The sequence below is a fragment of the Gastrolobium bilobum genome, unplaced genomic scaffold, assembly GCF_033153095.1.
Source record: "Gastrolobium bilobum isolate Gb01-03AN ecotype WA unplaced genomic scaffold, APGP_CSIRO_Gbil_v1 utg31796, whole genome shotgun sequence".
Classification (NCBI taxonomy): Eukaryota; Viridiplantae; Streptophyta; class Magnoliopsida; order Fabales; family Fabaceae; genus Gastrolobium; species Gastrolobium bilobum.
This window is the reverse complement of record NW_026898399.1, coordinates 204,846-225,669: the sequence shown is the minus strand read 5'-3', so window position 1 is coordinate 225,669 and position 20,824 is coordinate 204,846. Positions and strand designations below refer to the sequence as shown.

At 35.5% G+C, this 20,824-nt stretch overlaps 1 pseudogene; it reads left to right on the top strand.

Annotated features, from left to right (window-relative positions):
- The first annotated feature begins 8,507 nt into the window (after positions 1-8,507).
- Positions 8,508-19,895, top strand: LOC133315725 (cytochrome P450 71D11-like; annotated as a pseudogene).
- The last annotated feature ends 929 nt before the right edge of the window (positions 19,896-20,824 follow it).

Genomic DNA, 20,824 nt, shown 5'->3' with positions numbered 1-20,824 from the left:
GTTATCTATGAATGATTAAGATTATATGTTATAGTATATGACAAAAGTTTTTGTCGTTTTATTTCAACATTATGTCATTTTAAAAAATACTATCCATTTCTTTTCGTTTTTCCAATTTTTTTTAGAGTAAGGATATTCTAACTACCACAAATTCTTACTACTAACTTACTACCCATCACATCACCATTGGATCAAAGAGAGAATGTTAAAAAAAATTTGAAGAGAGAGAAAATGTTAATTTAATGGTAATTAGATAGGTAGTAAGTTGGTAGTGAAAAATTTTTGTAGTGAGAATATCCCTCCTCTTTTTTTCATGCTCCCTTTTTTCCCTCATAACAAAAGAACTCAGGTTCTTCCTCATTGTCTCTTTAGCCCAATCAATGCTCCGTCCTTCTTAAGGTTCGCCGACGGTTATAGTGTGCCCCTTTCCATTTTGAAATCACTGTTGAGAGAGAGGGAGGGTATATAATACTCCTAATTTAAGAATTTAATTAATTACTTTTAATTAAGTAACCAAGCATGTATAAGTGGGTAGAATTAAGCAAGAAGTTAAAATTAATGAGTTAAGGGCAATTCGGAGGTAAAAAGTGCAGTCACTGAGAATTAAGAGGTATAAATGAGTGTAGGCAAAAGTACCCAAAATATAAGAATAAAGTTAAAATATTCCTAGAAAAATATTTCAGAACTTCGTGTAAAGTTTGGAAGTGAACGGAGTTAATTAGATAGATAAAATTTTACCCAGTTGAAATTACTCAACCTTAGTTAAGTGTTAAAAACACAAAAAGCTCCTCATTTTCTTCTTCTTCTTCGACGCTTCACAGAGAGAAAAGAGAGGGAGAGATCATTTGAGCTTCAAACCCTAGTTCCCTCATCTCTCAACGAAATTCATCCGTTCCAAAGCCAAAAACGTAGAGAATCTTCTCCTCATTCCAAATCCTAGCTTAGTTTTGAGTGGGAAGCTTTGTGGAGAGAGATCCCTTCCTCCAAAGATTTTGATTTCCTTGAAGATTTGAGGAGTTTGGGGGCATTTTCATCCATGGGAGCTTAGGAGACCTCTATTTCTTGGTTGTGTTACCTATTGTGGTAAGTTTCCACTTCTCCAACCTTGTGTTCATGGAGTTTTCTAGAGGTTGAAGATGATTAATAGTGTTTTTATGGGTTTTATGAGTTTGAGTTAAATTGAAGCTAAGTTCCTTTACAAATATTGTTAGGAATTCTAAATAAACGGTAGAAATGAGTTTAGAGTGTTATTTTAGTATGCTTTGATATTTAGAGAAATCTATGCTTGGAACTAAGGATTTTCTTGCATTGTTAGCATTGTTTGATTGTAGGTTTGATTGTATTCCTTGTATTGATAGGATTGAGGCAAGAGGACCAAGTGGAGTGACCAACCCTTGTGGTTGTGTTCAATTGAGGAAAGGAAAGTTTTGAGAAAGGTTCAAGTGCAAGGTAAACCTTTGGACCTTGGGGTTAATCCCCTTGAATGTTCTACCATACTCTGTTGAGGAGGAACGGTTTATGAGATGTGATATGTAATGATGATAGTAATTGTATGCTCATGCATTGATAAATGTTATGATTGATTAATGATTATTGATTGATGTTTGATTGTTTAAGAGTAATAAAGGAATGGTTGATAGATGTAAAAATAATGAATGAGGTAATGGTTGAGGATTATGATTGAGGTTATGTTTGATAGATTTATGATGAGGATGATTGGAAGGAACTTCCCTTAGAAACAGTCATATGTGGATCTCCATGTGGTAAGAGCCTAAGAAAAACAGCCCTATGTGGATCTCTCTTGGAGGTTCCTAGATTGAGGTTAGGGACTTCCCTTGGAAACAACCCTAGGTGGATCTCCATGTGGTAAGTGTAAGAATCAGCACCGTTAATTAAGGAAATTAAGCAGTTAATTATGAGTTTAATGAGATAATTCCATAATTGACCCTAATAATTATTATGAGGCTCTAATAATTATAGTAAGTGAGTAATAATGTTGAAAGTCGCTTTTCTGACGAAAAGTGCAGATACCGGTTCTGCTAGTCGGTATAAATACATACCAAAAAAGTATCCCGGAAAATTATAATAAGTGCATGATAATTACTAGAATAATATGTAGGACTTGTAAAACGAGTTTCAAGTTAAAATAATGAGAACTGGTGCCAGAAACTGGTACTGGCTATGAAAAGCGCGTACCGGAAAGGTGCTCTGAAAAATATAAGAAAAATATGATAATTCTTGTAAAATTGAGTAGGTTAAGAATCCTGAGTTTGGGATTAAAATGATAAGCGTAGCAATTAAAGTTAATACTGTGCGTTAGTGACTTAAACTGCCTATATATAGTGCTTTGGCACTAAAACCTAGGCTGATACTCAGCCATTTGGATGTGTGTAGCTACTGGTGGCTGCTGCTCTTTGCTTTCTCCACCATTTCTTGACCTTCCTTGTAGCTTTTCTTCACATTTCCTTCACCAATCATCCTTGTTTGAGTGAGATAGAGCCTTGGGAGTGGGTGGGAGACCTTCTTGCTGAGTTGGAGCTGCTGTGTGAGGGGTTGTGATTGCTACCTCTGTGTTTGTGGAGGGAGTACACCTTTGGCTTGGCATTTGTGGTGCCAAGGAGTCACCTTTTGGTGCAAGAACCAACCTTTGGTGGAGCATTTTCGTTTTGGGACTAAGTCAGAACCTTTGGAGTTGGTTGTGAGCTCCAAGAGCCTTCCATTTCTGAGTTTGAAGCTTTGGTGAGTTGCCTAACCTTGATCATGAGTTTAAATGATTTAAAGGTGGTGTCTTTGCATTTAAATGGGTTAAGCAAGTAACTAACATGTGTATGAACATGTATAGACCTAACAATGGAGTCTTGAACGCTTTTATTTGGTAAAAGTTGGACCTTTGGTGGATATCTTCGCGAAATGCAAAAACTGCATTCTGTCGCGAAATATCCGGATATTTGGTCGATAAATATCCGGATATGGATATCCGGATATTGATATACGGATATGAGGATCTGGATATCTGGATATTGATATCCGGATATTGCCTGTGAGATATCCGGATATTGATATCCGGATATGCCCCCGACATATATCCGGATATTTTGGGGTTTCGAGGAACAATAAGGTACTGTTCATACATAACTGAGCTATGGGTTTGAGGGCCCTACTTTGATGGAGATGAACTTCTGTAAATACTTAACTAAGTTAGAATCAATGGATTAAGGACTTATGGCTTGGTGATAAGCCTTAAGACGTAAAACGTAAGAAAGGCGTTGTCTTTATGATGTATGTTTGTAGTGCATGTTTATTGATTTATTATTGGTCCATATCAGATTGTGATTCTGCTGTGTTTGGACTTTGAGGATTGGTTGGACTCTTGGCTTGGAGTGTTAGCTTGTAAGGTAAGCTTTCGTGTCCTCAGTTTAGCCATGTTGTGGTTCCACCATGTCCCATGGGGGTATGGTTATATGCATGTTGTGTTACATGCCTTGGATATTTGAAATGATGTTGAGCTTTATGTGTAATGGCTTTTAATATGCATGTGTTATTCCATCTTGATGGTAAGCCTGAGTATGTGGCGTCATACAAGACAGTGATTCGGGGTGGATGCAAGTAGCGTCTTGCACTATTTGTGGGTATTAGACGTATATAAATCCTGCATTTCTCTGGCCAGTAGAATAGAATTGACACACATGACATGATTATCTGCTGCATTGCACTATTTTAGAACTGATGATGATAAACTGCTTTTGAACTTATATTGCACATGTAAGTGAGCTTGAGGTGGAAGATCCTTGAGGACCCCTTACCTTACTGAGATTTCTTGTTTAGAGATCTCACCCCACGTTTGGAGAATGCTTATTTCAGGTTCAGGTAGTATGGGGACTGATGCATCTGGTGGCAGGAGACTAGAGCTTAGTTGATGTTTAGTGTTGTTCATATTATGCTGGCATGACTGGATTGGATGCTGTTTATATTTTCTGTCATTTATGGTTATTGAGTTGAGACTTATGTTGGGCTTTGTTTCCTTATTTGGGTGAGCATGGGAGTTGTGCATGCCACTATGTTGTTAGTACTTATAGTTGGAGTTGTTTAAACTGCTAGTTGGTATGGTCTACATGTGGTAGTTCCGTGACTAGAGACATACTTATGTTATTTAATTAATGAGGTATTTCAGTTAGCTGTTTATTGCAATATACATACAGGCGATGTTTTGGAAATGGTTAAGTAATCAAGTTGGTAATGATTAACGACATCATAATTGAAAAGAAAAAGATATTCCGCATTTTTAATTAAGCGCAGTTTAATACGATAGTATGATAACATTACCGGATATATACGGGGTGTTACAGTAAGAGCCTAAGAGAAACAGCCCGTTGTGGATCTCTCTTGCAAGTCCATGTGATGTTAATGGATAAGAATGTGTTAAGCTGTTATGATCATATGTTCATCGAAAGTGAACCTTAGGGTGGAGTGATCTCCAAGGACCCTAGGTTTACTGTGATATATTCGTATATCTCACCCCGTGTTGTAGGGCATCATTTCAGGTACTGATAGAGGTGAGGTTGACCGAGGCAAGAAGCATGAGTAGATGGTACCTGACATATGACATTTTGAGATTCCTTACATGCAGAAAACCTATGTATAGGATATTTTGATGCATTAGTTGTATATGAATGCATATAGGACTTAGAAGTTGATCATTGATGTTGTTTAGCCATTGTGCACCATTTTGGGACTTTGATCAATTGTTATTTCTAAGTCTTTGGCATGTAATCCTTTTGAAGAACAATGATGTAATTGTATATTTGAATATGGATGTAATATGAATCATGTCTTTATCCTTTAGATTGTAAAAGGATTGTTGAAGGTAGATAATGGAATGTTGAATTATATTTGATCCTTTGGTATTATATAATGAATTATGAAAATGATGTAACTATTGAAGCATGATATGATGTAAGATTGCCTATTAGGTGTTAAGAGAATGGTGAAAAAAGGAGGAAATTCCTCAAGAAAGTATATGCAAACAGGGGAGACATGTTTGGCCCAGCTGGAGAGCGTTTTAGCGCTGAAATGGGCGCTAAAACGCACTATGTTCGTGAAATGGAGGAAAGTCTCTGCCCTTAGGCGTTTTAACGTGAGAATTGGCGCCAAAACGCTCAAATGGGCGTTTTAATGCGCAATTTGGGCGCGCCAAAACGCTTTGGAGACCTGGAGAAGGCAAATTTTTCTGCCTCTGGGCGTTTAAACGCTCAGTTGGGCGCCAAAACGCTCAATTCGAAAAATTAGCAAAAACTTAATTTAGTAAAACTAGCGTAACTCAAGCTAATGAGCTCCGATTTGAGCGCAGTTTGAACCCACTCGAAGCTAACAAAGAGATTTACAACATAGTAGAAGATGAGGACTATATAGGAAGTATTTTATTCATATAATAATAAAAGAGATGAAGACATTTAACAACGCGTGGTCTAATGAAATAAGAATATGATGTTAAGCTTAGTTTATTTTATTCCGCAACGTAATATGGTTATGATCACGCAATTGAGTATTTTAAATTCGGCTTTGTTCAAAAAGAAAAATTTATCCGGATTTCTAATTGAACCAATGTGATTGTAACTGCGCTTAATATCATAATGCAATGTTAACAAACCGATTCTAGAATGGAGTGTTACAGGGTATGGATATGTTATGTAAATGGTCATAATCACATGTTAATTGTAATATAAGAGAATTACTTAAAGAGTTTTATTTGTTTGTTGTGAGATTGTTAGCATGATAGTTGTAGAATGGTTAAGAAACATAAATACAATGTGCACATATGCACTGGCTATAAATAGAGTTTGTGTATAAGATGAACAATGCTTTTCTCATGTTACATAAGATAGTATTGTCTTATGTAGAGACATAATTAAATGAGTTCCACAATTAAAAAAAGAAAAAGAAATGCTGATTCAGATTTCGATGAGTATGTAACATGATATAAGCTTTTTCATGTAACATAAGAAATACATTTTCCTAAGGAATAAATCAACTCGTTTTTTAGTCTACTTTCTTTTCTACAAGTTAGGAACAAACTTTTATTATTGGTGCTTTCATTTTGAACATCACATCAGTCTCCTCATGTTTTCTTGTTTCTTCCTTTCATTTTTCTTTTCCAGAAACAAAGCATAGTCATTGGTCACCATGGAAGTGCAGGATAAACTTGAAGTATGAATTTTCAGAAGCTCTTACCCTTGGTCAAGTAGCAGGCGTAGCAAGTCCAAGCTACTTTGCGTTCAATGCAGGATCATTCCTACGTGTTTAACTCAAACAAGGCCCCTTCCAAATCTCACAACCCAGTTTTTGGTGCTCCAAAAATTTTCAATTTTTTCTCAGTAGAGTTGTGCCTCTGTACTTGGTGCTCAAATTCTAATTCCCCTTCTCAACGCATTTAGATCCTATCATGTGGAAAAATGGTTATGTAGTCATGTTATTTGATCACAACCACTCATTTAAAAATTATACATTTTTTCTTTCTTATCTCATTATCAATGAGTAGGAATGAGTGATTGTGATCAAATAACATGACCACTTTGATCACTTTTTCATATGAGAGGATCCAAATCCCTCCTCAATAGAACACCTTCCCATGTAAAACAAATCAAATACCTACCGCATGACACCTCTCTAAGGGGTGATAATTTGGGCTAACACGACCAACATGACACAAATTTGGCATAAATACAAATACATTCAATACGAATACAACAAAAATTTAAAATCGGAATAAAACCTTCGAACGAACTCGACCCACCTATTTTGCAAGTTAACACGACACAATACGATACCTGTTAACCCCAAATTATGTTATTTATTATACAAGTCGATACGACATGATAAGACACGATAAAATACGAATATCTTGTAAGAAAATTAATGTCATAGTCAATTTTGTTAACCCTTTATTTTACATATAATGTTTTTCCTTGTTGTCTATATAACTTCCGTGTTATATAAAATCTTATTTCCTTCCCATAATTCTTTCCGATTATCAAAAGAAAAAAATTAATTTTTTTATTAATTAATTGATTACCTGACTAGTCTGGTTCAAATATTGTGAACCCACGTTGAAGCGGCTTTCTCTCAAACCATTAGAAAAAAAATTTTAATACACCTTATATTTTCAATTTCAAAGTCCTTCCTTACCCAAACTTCTTCACATTTATGTATTTATTATTATTTTTCTACTAGAAATATGTTAAATTATTATTTTTGTCTATTGCAATGGCAAAAAAAAAAATTAATGTAGAATTGGTTTGATTACCGTCACAAATCATTAATATGGACTTCTTCGATCCAAGAAAAAGCATATACTTTGATGGACGAGCCTAATATCAGATTTATTCCAAACAAGGCAATGACAAAAGTAGGCAAGGACACTATTGCTTCAATACTCCACAGAATGACAATTGAAAAATAGTATAGTTTTCTTCAATAAAGAATGCAAAAGTGACAACAATCAATGACTAAAAACATCTCAAATGAAGTTGGTAAAAGCTAGAAATAAATAAAAATAAAATAACGTGAATTATTTTCAAACCAAAATAAACCAATTCAGACGCGCGTTAGGTGCATTTTCAGTACCACGGTGGTATTGAATTAGGTGCATTTTTTGTAATTTATACTATGTACAAAAAGAAAGCATCGACCACATACACTTTTATATGTGTATGTAGAAGATAATTTTATCTTCTATAACATGAGAGACATGAAATCCAAGTGTGTATATATAAAAATAAAATATAACTATAAGTATCCTTGATAGTTACGGATAAACTAACTAGCAAGCCTGCTTTCTTCATTTGAGGTGGGGAAGAAAAAAGAGTAAAATAGTAGCAATACTGCCAAGCTATGTTGCATCGACACCGACACGAGACACGGGATATGATACGACACGATACTCCGACACGTTAATTTTAAAAAATGTTAAATTTCGACACGTTAGGACATGTTTTGATATTATATAATATTTTTAATATATGTAGTATATATTATATTTAATTTTCCATAATTTAACAAAAAAATAAAACTAAACTTATAACACCCATTAATTTTGCAAAGAAACATAAGATATCCCAAATGTTTATAATAAAATAGTAATTGTAATCCAACGAATCTAATAGTTGGACCTCAAAATGCAGCGTAACGTAATCTTTGAATCTTTTTTGAATCTTTGAATCTTTTTTGAATCTTTGCAACGAGTATTAGGGTGTCAAGAAGTGTCAGAGTGTCCGTGCTTCATAGCTGCCGAGTGCCAAATATGTAGAAAGGCATAAACTTAGACACCTCCATGCGATTCCACCCAAGAAAACAATAAAAGCATACTCATGCATACTCCAAAAAGATTCTTTATGGTGAACCGAAATTCCAAGTCTATTTATTCGATTCTCCCTCCCTGTCCACCATCAATAGTCTTTATCTTGTCAAACAAGCAGGTCTTTAGTCCATCTTACTGCTCGGTTTTATCTCCTATGGATTCTCCAATCCTTCACTTATTAGCCCTTATCCCCTTTATCCTCTTCATCTTTGTGGCACTAAAAATGGGGAGGAATCTCAAGAAAACAGAATCAACTCCAAATATACCCCCAGGGCCATGGAAGCTTCCTATTATAGGAAATATACACCATCTTGTTACATCTAAACCACATCAAAAGTTAAGAGATTTGGCCAAAATCTATGGACCCTTGATGCATCTACAACTTGGAGAAGTCTTCGCAATAGTTGTTTCCTCACCAGATTATGCTAGGGAGGTATTGAAAACCCATGATGTAATCTTTGCATCAAGGCCTCAGATTCTATGTTAGAATAGGGAGTTATTTAATTTGAAATATTGTTGTAAATGTATTTTTGAATTACTGTTTGTAACAAAGAGTTTGTTTAGGAAATTGTTGGAGGATCTTTAGGCTTTAGTTTTATTCTGTTATACTTGACTTGTGTATAAATACACCTCAATTGAAGAGGAATTGAATAATGAGAAACAAAGTATTTTAGTATTCAGAGTTTTTACATGGTATCAGTCGTGTACGATCCTGGAACCTAATTTTTTTCTCTCACCCGAATTTTATTTCTTATTTCCTCACCTGCATCTTATTTTATTTTATTTTCACTCCTTCCTATCTCACATACCAAACCCAGCCCAGTATCTATCCTACCCAAACCCAACCCGGTCCACCTCCAATCCCTAAATCACAAAATATCAATTTCCTGCGCATCGTCTTCTTCAGCGATGACTTCCACCGAAAACGTAATCCTTGAGTCTTCCACCAACACCGAGAACTCTGTTCCTCCCCAACCGTCTAATATCATCATCCAGCAAGACAATTCTTCCTTTCCCGTTACCATCATCCTTGATGACACCAATTACCCCCTTTGGTCCCAATTGCTTGATATGCGTATTGGTGCGCGTAATAAATCCGGCTATCTCACCGGAACCACCGCAAAGCCACCGGCTGATGACCCATCCTATGCCACATGGGTTACTGAAAATAAGAAAGTCAAGAGTTGGCTAATAGATTCCATGACTCCTTCTTTGATGCAGCGTTTCATACGGCTTGAGTGTGCCTCTGAAATATGGGATGCTGTACAACGAACCTTCTTCGATGGTTCCGACGAAAGCTGTTTGTTTGAATTGAATCAGCGCTCCTTCAACACCAAACAACGTGGTCGTCCGCTCTCAACATATTTCAATGACCTTCTCTCCATTTTCCAGGAGATTGATCACCGTACAACAACCCAGGCTGCCAACGTTGTGGGGGTTGTTCAAATGCACTCCGCCATGGTCTGATTGCGTGTCCACATCTTCCTCAGTGGTCTGGATGCTGAGTTCGAACAAGTTCGTGGTGAGATTCTCAAGAAAGATCCCAAATTGGACCTCGAAGGGTCCTATGCTTATGTTAGGCGCGAACATCAGCAGAGAATCACCATGAATCCTCCTCTTCCCTCCAGCGATGCTTCAGCTCTGATGGTCAACACCCCACGTTCTTCCTCTGCTTCTCTGAAACCCCGTAAAGATTTTTCTTCCTCCAAACTCCTATGCTCTCATTGTGGGGACTCTGGTCACTCCAAGAATCGCTGCTACGAAGTTATTGGCTATCCCGATTGGTGGGATTTCAACAAGAAACCACGCAGGAAGCTTCTCAACAAAGGACCAACTGCCTCATCTGTTGTCGCGCCTAAACCTTCAGCAAATGCAGTGTACGAAGGAATTCTAGGTGAGTCTCATGCTTTTTATACATTATCTGAATTTGACTCATGGATAATTGACACTGGTGCATCCGATCATATGATTCAGAATCCTAATCTTCTTTCAAATTTTTCCCCTTCCCTTAAAACTGTAATTTCAACAGCCAATGGTGGAACCTCTGCCATCGTTGGTCAGGGTTCACTCTCCTTGTCCAATGGATTACACCTTCACTCTGTGTTAGCTGTTCCTTCTCTTGATTTTAATCTCCTATCTGTTAGTCAGCTAACCTCTAAGCTTAATTGCTCTGTAATTTTTTTGCCAAATAAATGTATTTTTCAGGACAACCAAACAAAGAAGACCCTTGGTTATGGTGTTAGGAAAGGAAAGTTGTATTTCTTGGATGTTTCATCTGGTAGCACTGACTCCCCTCCTCGTGTCTCTGTTACTTCAGCTGTGGACTCTGCAAAAAATAAAATTTGGTTATGGCATAGGAGATTAGGTCACCTATCTTTTAGGTATCTGAATAAATTATTTCCCAATTTCTTTTCTGATGTAAGTGTTAGTGACTTTCACTGTTCTGTTTGTGAATTGGCCAAGAGCCATAGGATTCCTTTTTATCCAAGTTTGAATAAAAGTATTATTCCCTTCCAAGTGATTCACTCTGATGTATGAGGCCCTGCCAAAGTTCCTTCTTTCTCTAAATCTTTGTATTATGTAACATTTATTGATGAATGTACACGTATGTGTTGGGTAAGTCTTCTGAAAAATAAAGGACAAGTTTTTACGGTGTTTAAAAATTTCTTCCACATGGTTCAAACTCAATTTAAGACCAACATTCAAATTCTCCAATCTGATAATGGCATGGAATATATGTCAGGAGAATTTACTGATTTTCTGACCTCATATGGAATCAAACACCTTACCTCTTGCTCCTATACCCCACAGCAAAACGGATTAGCAGAAAGAATGAATCGAACACTCTTAGAAGTGGTTAGAGCTTCCTTGTTTGGGATGCATGTCCCTTCATCCTATTGGGGAGAGGCGGTGACTTCAGCTGCATATCTTATTAATAGGACCCCCTCTAGTGTCCTTCAATTTAAAACCCCTTACCAGGCTCTTACTTCTTACTTCTCTATACCTCATCCCTCTAATCTTGAACCCCGAATCTTTGGCTGCACTACCTATGTTCATATTCCAAAAAATCAGCGGTCTAAATTGGATCCTTGTGCCAAAAAATGCATTTTCGTTGGTTATTCAGATGTCCAGAAAGGGTATCGATGCTTTGATCCTCTGTCTCAAAAAATTCATGTCACTTTGGAAGTTACTTTCTGGGAGAACGAGCCTTACTACTCAGGGGGAGTCTCTACTTCTCCTTCTCATGAGGAGAATCCAACAACAATAATGAACAGAGAAGAAGAAGTCTGCATTAGAACTCATGTAACACCTTTCCACTCCAATAATCCATCAAATACAACACCGAATGATGAAGCAGTACAAAATGATGGAACTGAATTTATTGATGCAGCAGCACCGAATGATGAAGCAGCACAAAATGATGAATATGGTTTAAATGATGCAGCAGCACCGAATGATGAAGCTGCACAAAATGATGAATCTGGTTTTGTTGATGCAGCTCCACAACAACCTTGTCTAACACACATAACCGAGGATCCTTTGGTGGCTGTCCCAGAATTTCAATCTGAAATCCAGCCTGTACAAAGCTCAGAGGTAATTCCTATTCCTCCTTCTAATTTAATTCAGACACAGACCAGAACATCCTCTAGGAGTAATAAAGGTATTCCAAAAACTCTCTATGAACCTAATCTCAAAGTAAAGGCCAAATACCCCCTTAGCAACTATGTATCTACCAAACACTTATCTGAATCGTATGCACTAACTGTTAATCAATTATCTAGTGTGTCAATTCCAAATAATGTACAGGAAGCATTAGATGATCCGTAATGGAAGGAAGCAATGAATGTAGAAATGGAAGCACTCCAGAATAATTCAACTTGGGAATTGACTTCCTTGCCAAATGGGAAGAAGACAATTGGGTGCAAATGGGTGTTCACTGTAAAATTAAAGGCAGATGGAAGCATAGACAGATACAAAGCAAGACTAGTGGCCAAGGGATATACACAGAAATATGGAATAGACTACCAACAGACGTTTGCTCCGGTAGCTAAGCTTAATATTATAAGGATATTACTTTCATTAGCAGCTAACAGAGATTGGCCACTGAAACAGTTTGACGTGAAGAATGCATTCTTAAATGGTGACCTAGAGGAAGAAGCTTACATGGATGTACCACCAGGAGTGCAACTATCTCAGAATAATGGAGGTCTGGTCTGCAAACTGAAAAAAGCATTGTATGGACTCAAGCAATCACCAAGAGCATGGTTTGGACGCTTCTCTTTAGCAATGACAAGATTTGGGTACAAGCAGAGTAATTGTGACCATACTCTTTTTTATAAACACAGAAAGGAGAAGGTAACTATTTTAATAGTTTATGTAGATGATATGATCCTAACTGGAGATGACATTGAAGAGATGAAGTCCCTTGAACATCACTTAGCAACAGAGTTTGAAATGAAAGATTTAGGACCCTTAAAATATTTTCTTGGGATAGAAATTGCAAGGTCTCAAAAAGGAATTTTTTTAACCCAAAGGAAGTATACTCTTGATCTCCTATCAGAAACTGGAATGTTGGCATGTAAACCAGTTGACAACCCCATTGAAATGAATCATACTCTTGGTATATACCCCAATCAAGTGGAAGCTGAAATTGGAAGATATCAAAGGCTAGTGGGAAGACTTATTTATCTTTCACATACCCGGCCAGACATTTCTTATGCAGTTGGAATAGTAAGTAGGTTCATGCATTCCCCTAGTGAAGAGCACATGAAAGCCGTATACAGGATTTTGAGGTACTTGAAAGGGACACCTGGAAAAGGTATTCTTTTTTCAAAAAACAGCAAGAAAGGCATTGAAGGATTTACTGATTCTGATTGGGCTGGAGACAAAACTACTAGACAATCCACCTCAGGCTATTTTACTCTTGTAGAAGGTAACTTAGTCACATGGAGAAGTAAAAAACAAAAGGTTGTGGCAAGATCTTCGGCTGAGGCAGAATTTAGAGGTATGTCATATTGCATTTATGAACTTCTATGGATTAGAAATATTCTGAGTGATTTGGGCATCAAGTATGATATTCCTATGAGTCTTTATTGTGATAATAAAGCATCCATTGAAATTGCTCATAATCCGGTTCAACATGATAGAACAAAACATGTTGAAGTGGATAGACATTTTATAAAAGAAAAATTGGATCAGAAAATCATCACAACTCCTTTTATCAGATCTGAAAATCAGCTTGCGGACATCTTAACAAAAGCAGTCTCTGGAAAGGTTCTTAAAGATACAATTGACAAGTTGGGCATGCTTGATATCTATGCACCAACTTGAGGGGGAGTGTTAGAATAGGGAGTTATTTAATTTGAAATATTGTTGTAAATGTATTTTTGAATTACTGTTTGTAACAAAGAGTTTGTTTAGGAAATTGTTGGAGGATCTTTAGGCTTTAGTTTTATTCTGTTATACTTGACTTGTGTATAAATACACCTCAATTGAAGAGGAATTGAATAATGAGAAACAAAGTATTTTAGTATTCAGAGTTTTTACATTCTAGCTACAGAAATAATGTCATATAAATCCACAAATATTGCTTTTGCACCTTACGGAAATTATTGGAGACAACTACGAAAAATATGCACACTAGAACTTTTCACCCAAAAGCGTGTCAGGTCATTCAAGCCAATAAGAGAAGAAGAGCTCAACAATCTCATCAAAAGGATTGATTCACAGAACGGATACCCCATCAACCTTACTCAAGGTATAATTGTATCAATATTTACTATCATTTCAAGGGCTGCGTTTGGCAAGAAAAGCAAAGACCAAGAACAATTCACATCAGTGGTCAAAGAAGCAATAACAGTTGCAGGAGGTTTTAACATAGGAGATTTATTTCCTTCTGCTAAATGGCTTCAACTTGTTAGTGGTTTGAGGCCTAAGCTTGAGAGGTTGCAAAGGCAACTTGATCAGATAATGGAAAACATCATCATTGAACATAAAGAGCAGAAGTCCAAACCCAAAGAAGGTCGAGATGAAGCAATGGAAGATCTGGTAGATGTTCTCCTAAAATTTCAGGATGGTAATGGTAGCAACCAGGACATTTGCTTAACTAATAACAATATCAAGGCTATAATCCTGGTAAGAATAATAACGCCTCACAAATTCTTTTATGAAGATTATCTTGCTCTTTGGTGTAGAACTTAGATGAATGTTTAATACTTACCCATGTGCAGTATGTTATAGATATATAAAACCATTAATGTAACCTCACCCAACAGCTTAAGCTTTTGGTTTGAATTGATTCTTTACATTGTATCAGAGCCTCGGTGTTACGGATTCGATCCTCACAGCCCCTCGTTTAATTAATAATTAATTAATTCTTGTGAAGTTTCTTAACACAGGTAGGTTGGGCCTGATGCATCATTCACCCTTCAAACTCAATAGGCTCTCGTGTGAGGGGGTGTGTTAGAGATATATAAAATGTCTAACCCAATAACTTAAGCTTTTCGGTGGAATTGGTTCTTTCCACGGTATTTGCCATTTTGTAGTATTGGATGCCCTCTGCTTATCTCTTTGAACTGTATCTTTAGCTATCCTTGCATTAGCTTAACCACACTGATAATTACTTTTCGGGACATCTTTAGTGCTGGAGGCGAGACATCAACAACTACTACAGATTGGGCAATGGCAGAGATGGTAAGGGACCCAAGAGTAATGAAGAAAACACAAGCTGAGGTGAGAGAAATATTCAATAAGAAAGGAATGGTTGATGAAATTTGCATTGATGAACTCAAATATTTGAAAACAGTTGTTAAAGAACCTTGAGGTTACACCCTCCAGCTCCCCTTTTACTTCCAAGAGAATGTGGACAAGCATGTGAGATTCATGGGTATCATATACCAGTCAAAAGTAAGGTCATTGTTAATGCTTGGGCAATTGGAAGAGATCCAAACTACTGGACTGAACCAGAGAGGTTCTATCCAGAGAGATTCATCGATAGCTCTATTGACTATAAAGGGAGTAATTTTGAGTACATTCCGTTTGGTGCTGGAAGAAGAATATGCCCAGGGAGCACATTAGGTTTAATAAATGTCGAGCTGGCCCTCGCATTCTTGTTGTATCACTTTGATTGGAAGCTTCCTAATGGAATGAAAAGTGAGGACTTGGACATGAGTGAACAATTTGGAGTGACTATTAGAAGAAAAGATGACCTGTACTTGATACCCACCTCGTCCTTTCCCGTTAAGATAAACCATACAAGCTGTCAAAGTATAAACAATTAAACAACCATAGGGTATTAAGTTATCCTCACAGAATATAAATAGACAACCGAAATATAATTAAGTTCTAGTATAGAACTTCATAACTAATTAAAAATACAAATTTTATTGAATAATACTTCTGCATTGAACATACACATTATCTATTCTAGACTCTATCCTCCGCATTTGGAAACACTACACTTTTGCAACAAAAAAAAAAATCCTTTTTAATTATTATCTTCAATAGGATAAATATCCCATTAAGTTTATCTTTTGTGGAGAATAGAGTCGAGAGTAGATGTTGTGTATGTCCAATTATTCAATAAAAATGGTGTTCCTCAATTAGTTAATAATCGGTGAATGTTACCTTGTGAGCTGAAATGGTGAACCAATTGTAAAGGAATGTGCAGTGCAAAAGGGGAATGGATACTTTAGTGAGGATTGATTTGAGACAAGGTTGTGTTGGCGTAAATGACTCTTCTTTTTCCTAAATACCCTTTCCTCTTCTCCTCTCTGATGTATCTTCTTCTCCTTATCTCACTACTCTAGTCTCTTGTATTCTCTGATATATGGATTCTGGTTAATGATATAAATAAAACCCCCCTGCACTATTCCCTTTATTTCTACTTGTGCTTCTCTCTTTTTTTGGAGTTACAGGGGATCGAACACAACTACACACACCTTTTTACACACATCCACACCACTAGGCTAACCCTATTCTATAGCTGCCATTGCAAACTGATAGTGGAAAATTGAGAATTAGTATCTCGCTGTTTGAATTATGCAAATTATATTTTATATGCCTAGCTTCAAATTTTTCATCAGTTTTCAGCCTAGTCTTGGGTTCTTGTAGTTGCACTTTGATCAAGCCATAAAATATGTGGCAGGCTACTTAGTATAGATTCTCTGAGGCTATGTCCTAGAAAAGTTAATAGTATAAGCAGATCCTTCAAAAGTAGCAGCATTTTGTTGTTAACTGTGAGTATGACAAACACTCTTACAAGCCTCATACTCGTTACAAATAAAAGTGAAAACGCTGTCACAAACAAATTGAATGTAGTCATTAGCCACATTTGAAGTTAAACCATTCATTTTGATCAAATACTAAATCCCATACTCATTCATATATTCAATATATTACCCATGAAGAAATTCTACAGCATGAGCAAGTGTGAGTTTTTAACAGAAAAAAAAACCTCATCTATCGAGCAAGCATAGCAAACAGTCATCTCATTCTTGAGCAACTATAAATCTTCAAATCAGAAAGAAAGAGAACAAAGCCACCAGACATTTCACAAATGTACAGTTATTAATCAATACACTCAATGCAACTATGCAAATCACTCGATCAATATTGAAGGAAACAGTGAAGTCTTTGAGATCATTACCTTACATCAAGCACATGAAGGAAAAAGTAATGCTTGGTACTCTTCCCCTCTCCCTTTTCCCGCCCTCTCTCTGTGGTTAGTTTATGAAAGATGAAAGAAAAATTAGTGCTGCGTGAAACATGTGTCTGGGTGCTATTGAGCGTGTGAACGAGAGAGGTGTGCTGTGCTTGAGTGTGGAACAAAGACAAATTCTTGAATATTTGGTACTACACGAGGCTTTTGGTAGAAGACAAATTTTTTTGTTTCTGAAAATATGTTGGAAAATTGAATTTCCTAAGAATGTTATCAAAAAGTTGTTTGATAGGCCAAAATATTTATAGTAATGTTGGCTAAGTTTTCTGATTCTATGTTTGATTGAGTGTCAATGATTCCTAAGAACGTGGACTAATTTTACAAAACAAACCATTGATGAACTTTTGAAAAAAATTGTGATATGCAACAAAAAGGTCAAAACGCAACATTGGAGATCAAACCCAAATTTCCCAAACAAAAATATGAAAGGAAAGAGAATAACCCACGATCTTGTGAAGCAAGAGTATCAAGTCTAGGGCTTTAACAAGAGATGATACTTTAATCATGAAAATATTAAAGCAGGGTTATTTATGTCCTATAATTTAAGTAAAATTTTCTCACCGAGTGAGAATCCAAAAATACCACACACCGAGAATATCTTTGGTACATCACATGCACCGAACTCAGTACATCTTTTTTCGAAATTTGAAAAAAAACTTACCCACTTTTGAATTTTTAGTTTCCCGCCATATTACAAATTTTTACAAATTTGAAAAAAAGATGATATACCAAAGATGATATACCGGTCGTACACTGTGTGATTAATGTAGGATCGGTCCTACATAGTGTAGTTTGTAAGAGTTTGTAAACAAAAAAGTTTGTAAATATAATATGCCCCTTATTTAGCATGACGAACTTAAGTATTTATCGATAAATTAATGTGATTAAACATAAAAGGATAGAATATTGTTATTACCGAATGTTATTATTAATATTATTATCATATTTTAACTGTTAATTTTTATCAATCAACGATTATTATTTATTATGAATTAATAATTAATTAATTAATAAATTTGATTTGTGGAAATAACAATCGTTGATAGACAGAAATCAACGGTTAAAATATGATAGTAACATTGATAATAACATTATTTGATAATAACAATATCATATCCCAAAAATAAAAGAGAAAAACTATTAGGATAAAGAACAATAAAAAAAAAAAAAATTGTCAATGTTTACCCTTCGCTTGAAAGGATCCCTTCTCAAATTTTCCATATTTATGAGTAAAAAAACAAAAAAAACCTTGGTTAACATCACAACTTAGCTATGACCGATACAGCTCCCGGTAAATATAGTATTTGATTCCCATTACATCATTATGCAATACCTCATCTAAATAAGCGACTTTCATTCTACCACAAACATGGCAGCACTTGCAATAACATTTGACCAACTATCCTGCTCATATATAACCCATTTGAGGAACCAGAAATTGTTTATGTAAATTGAGGGATGGGATTCAAGCTTAGAGATCCTGTTGCCCTTAGATATTATGTAAGCTTTAGGATCCTTCTTCTTTTCCTTTGTTTTTGGTTTCGTGTTATAGGAAGCTAAGTGGTTTTCTCCCTAATGTGCCTGCATGTAAAGAAAGTGTTGTTTTGCTTGACAAAAAGTCGGATGATTGGGTAGAAGAAGTGTTGGTTTTCTCCCCAATGTGCCACATCTTATTTAACTTTTAATGACAAGAAGGAAGCATTGATAAGGATGTTTATATCATATCAATGGATGTCTACCAAGTTTGCTAAAACAAATGATGGCAAGTATATTGTAGATGTGGTTATGGGTAAGGAGTTTTGGAAAAATATTGTGACATGTTTAAAGGGTGTCTTTCCACTTATCAAAGTATTTCGTGAATTCAGATGGGAGAAGCTAGCCATGGGGTTCATTTATGATGAGATGATTCAGACTACACGGAGCAAATTCATAAGGCATTTAATGGTGTACAAAGAAGTTAATATAATTATTTTTTGAGTCTAATATATATTTTTAACTTCTGTTTACTATTTCGAATCTAATATACTTTTTTATTTGTCATTTTTTACTCTTTAGTTATCAACCTCTATCTGATATCATTGACGTTAGATGAGACAATCAATTGATGAGACCTTTGTATGCAGCAGGCTATTTCCTCAACCCTCCAATACAATATAAGCTAGGATTTCGTGCTGACTGTTAATTTAAAAATGGACTATATATCAATGTTTAGAAAGGTTGGTGAAAAGTGCTGAAGAAAGAAGAAATATTGATGATCAAATGTATGATTTCAAGTTGCAATTAGGGAGATTTGGTTGTGAATTAGCCCAAGGTGGCATTTATTCAAAATCTCCAACATAATGGTGGGAATCTTATGGATTTGAGCATTCAGAGCTCCAAAGATTTGCAATACGCATCTAAAGCTTGACATGTAGTTCCTATGGTTGTGAGAGGAAGTAGAGTACTTTTGAGATGGTAAATTTTCTTTAATATGTAAATCTGGGTATATACTACAAACCTATTTGTTATATGTTAATTGTGTTTGCTTTTGTTTAGGTCTACTCAAAGAGAAGAAATCGCTTGAAACAAGAGAAAACGAATAATGTTGTGTTTATGATGACAAATTCAAAATTGGTCAGGAGGAAGAAGCAAGTTAGAAAATTTGTTGAATATAACATTGATGATGTTTTATCTGAAGATGACTGGATTGTGGAAAATGAAAAAACTTTATCTAATGTTGAAGGTTTAGATGAAGACAATTTTGATTTGGAATTGGATATTATAGTTGAAGAAGACTTGGCTCAAGTTGGAGGAGAGGATGAGAATGAGATTGATGGAAGATGAAGAGAATATGCCATGCCCATGCAAAGATCATGTGGAACATAATCTCTTTGATGATAATGACTTGAATGATTTTTTTTTTTTTAGTGAAGGTGACTTGAATGATTTATTAGCTTAGAGTGTGACAATTAGACTTTGAATTTTGAATTATATTGAAATTGTTTGCCTTTTGTTTGATTGGGTATTTGATGATAGTGCATGTTGATTGATATTGGATTGATTGGTTACGCGCTAGTGTCGGGGGCAAAGGCCCATCTGCGTCTTTCCTCCTCAACAAAAGTGGAGTGCCCTAAGGGGCAAACTAAAAAAGTGAGACGGAGGCTTATAAACCCTTTCACTTTCATTTCTTGTCCAATGTGGGGACTTCTTTCCACACACCATTTTCACCTTCCTCTTTCTCTTCTTCCTGGATGTATTTCTTAGTTATAACCAATGAGATTTAGACACAAAATCCAACAATATTTTCATCTTGAATCATAACTTTGAATTCTAATTATTATTATTTTAACTACATTTAACTTTTAACGTACATATACATTAATTACGTACTCCGACTTTTAAAATTCAAAATTAACATATTGTACTAGATTGGTGTAATATATGATAGAAATGAGAAATATAAAATTGATGATGTAAACATAACTAAAATTCTAAAATATTTTGTTTCACTGTAAAAAGTAAAAAATATTATTATACCAAAAAATAATTATTATTTTGTTTATATTTTCTTATCATTATATTGATTATGACTTGGATATAAATTTATTGACATCATTAAAGAATAATATGCCATTTTATAAGAAGATAAATGATTCTTTCTTTAAGTCTATCTGTCATAAGAATTATAATTCTGACAGTGATTATTACATAAAATTGGTTGAATTGATAGTAATATATAACTACGTTTAAATACATGATTTCTAAGATGAAAA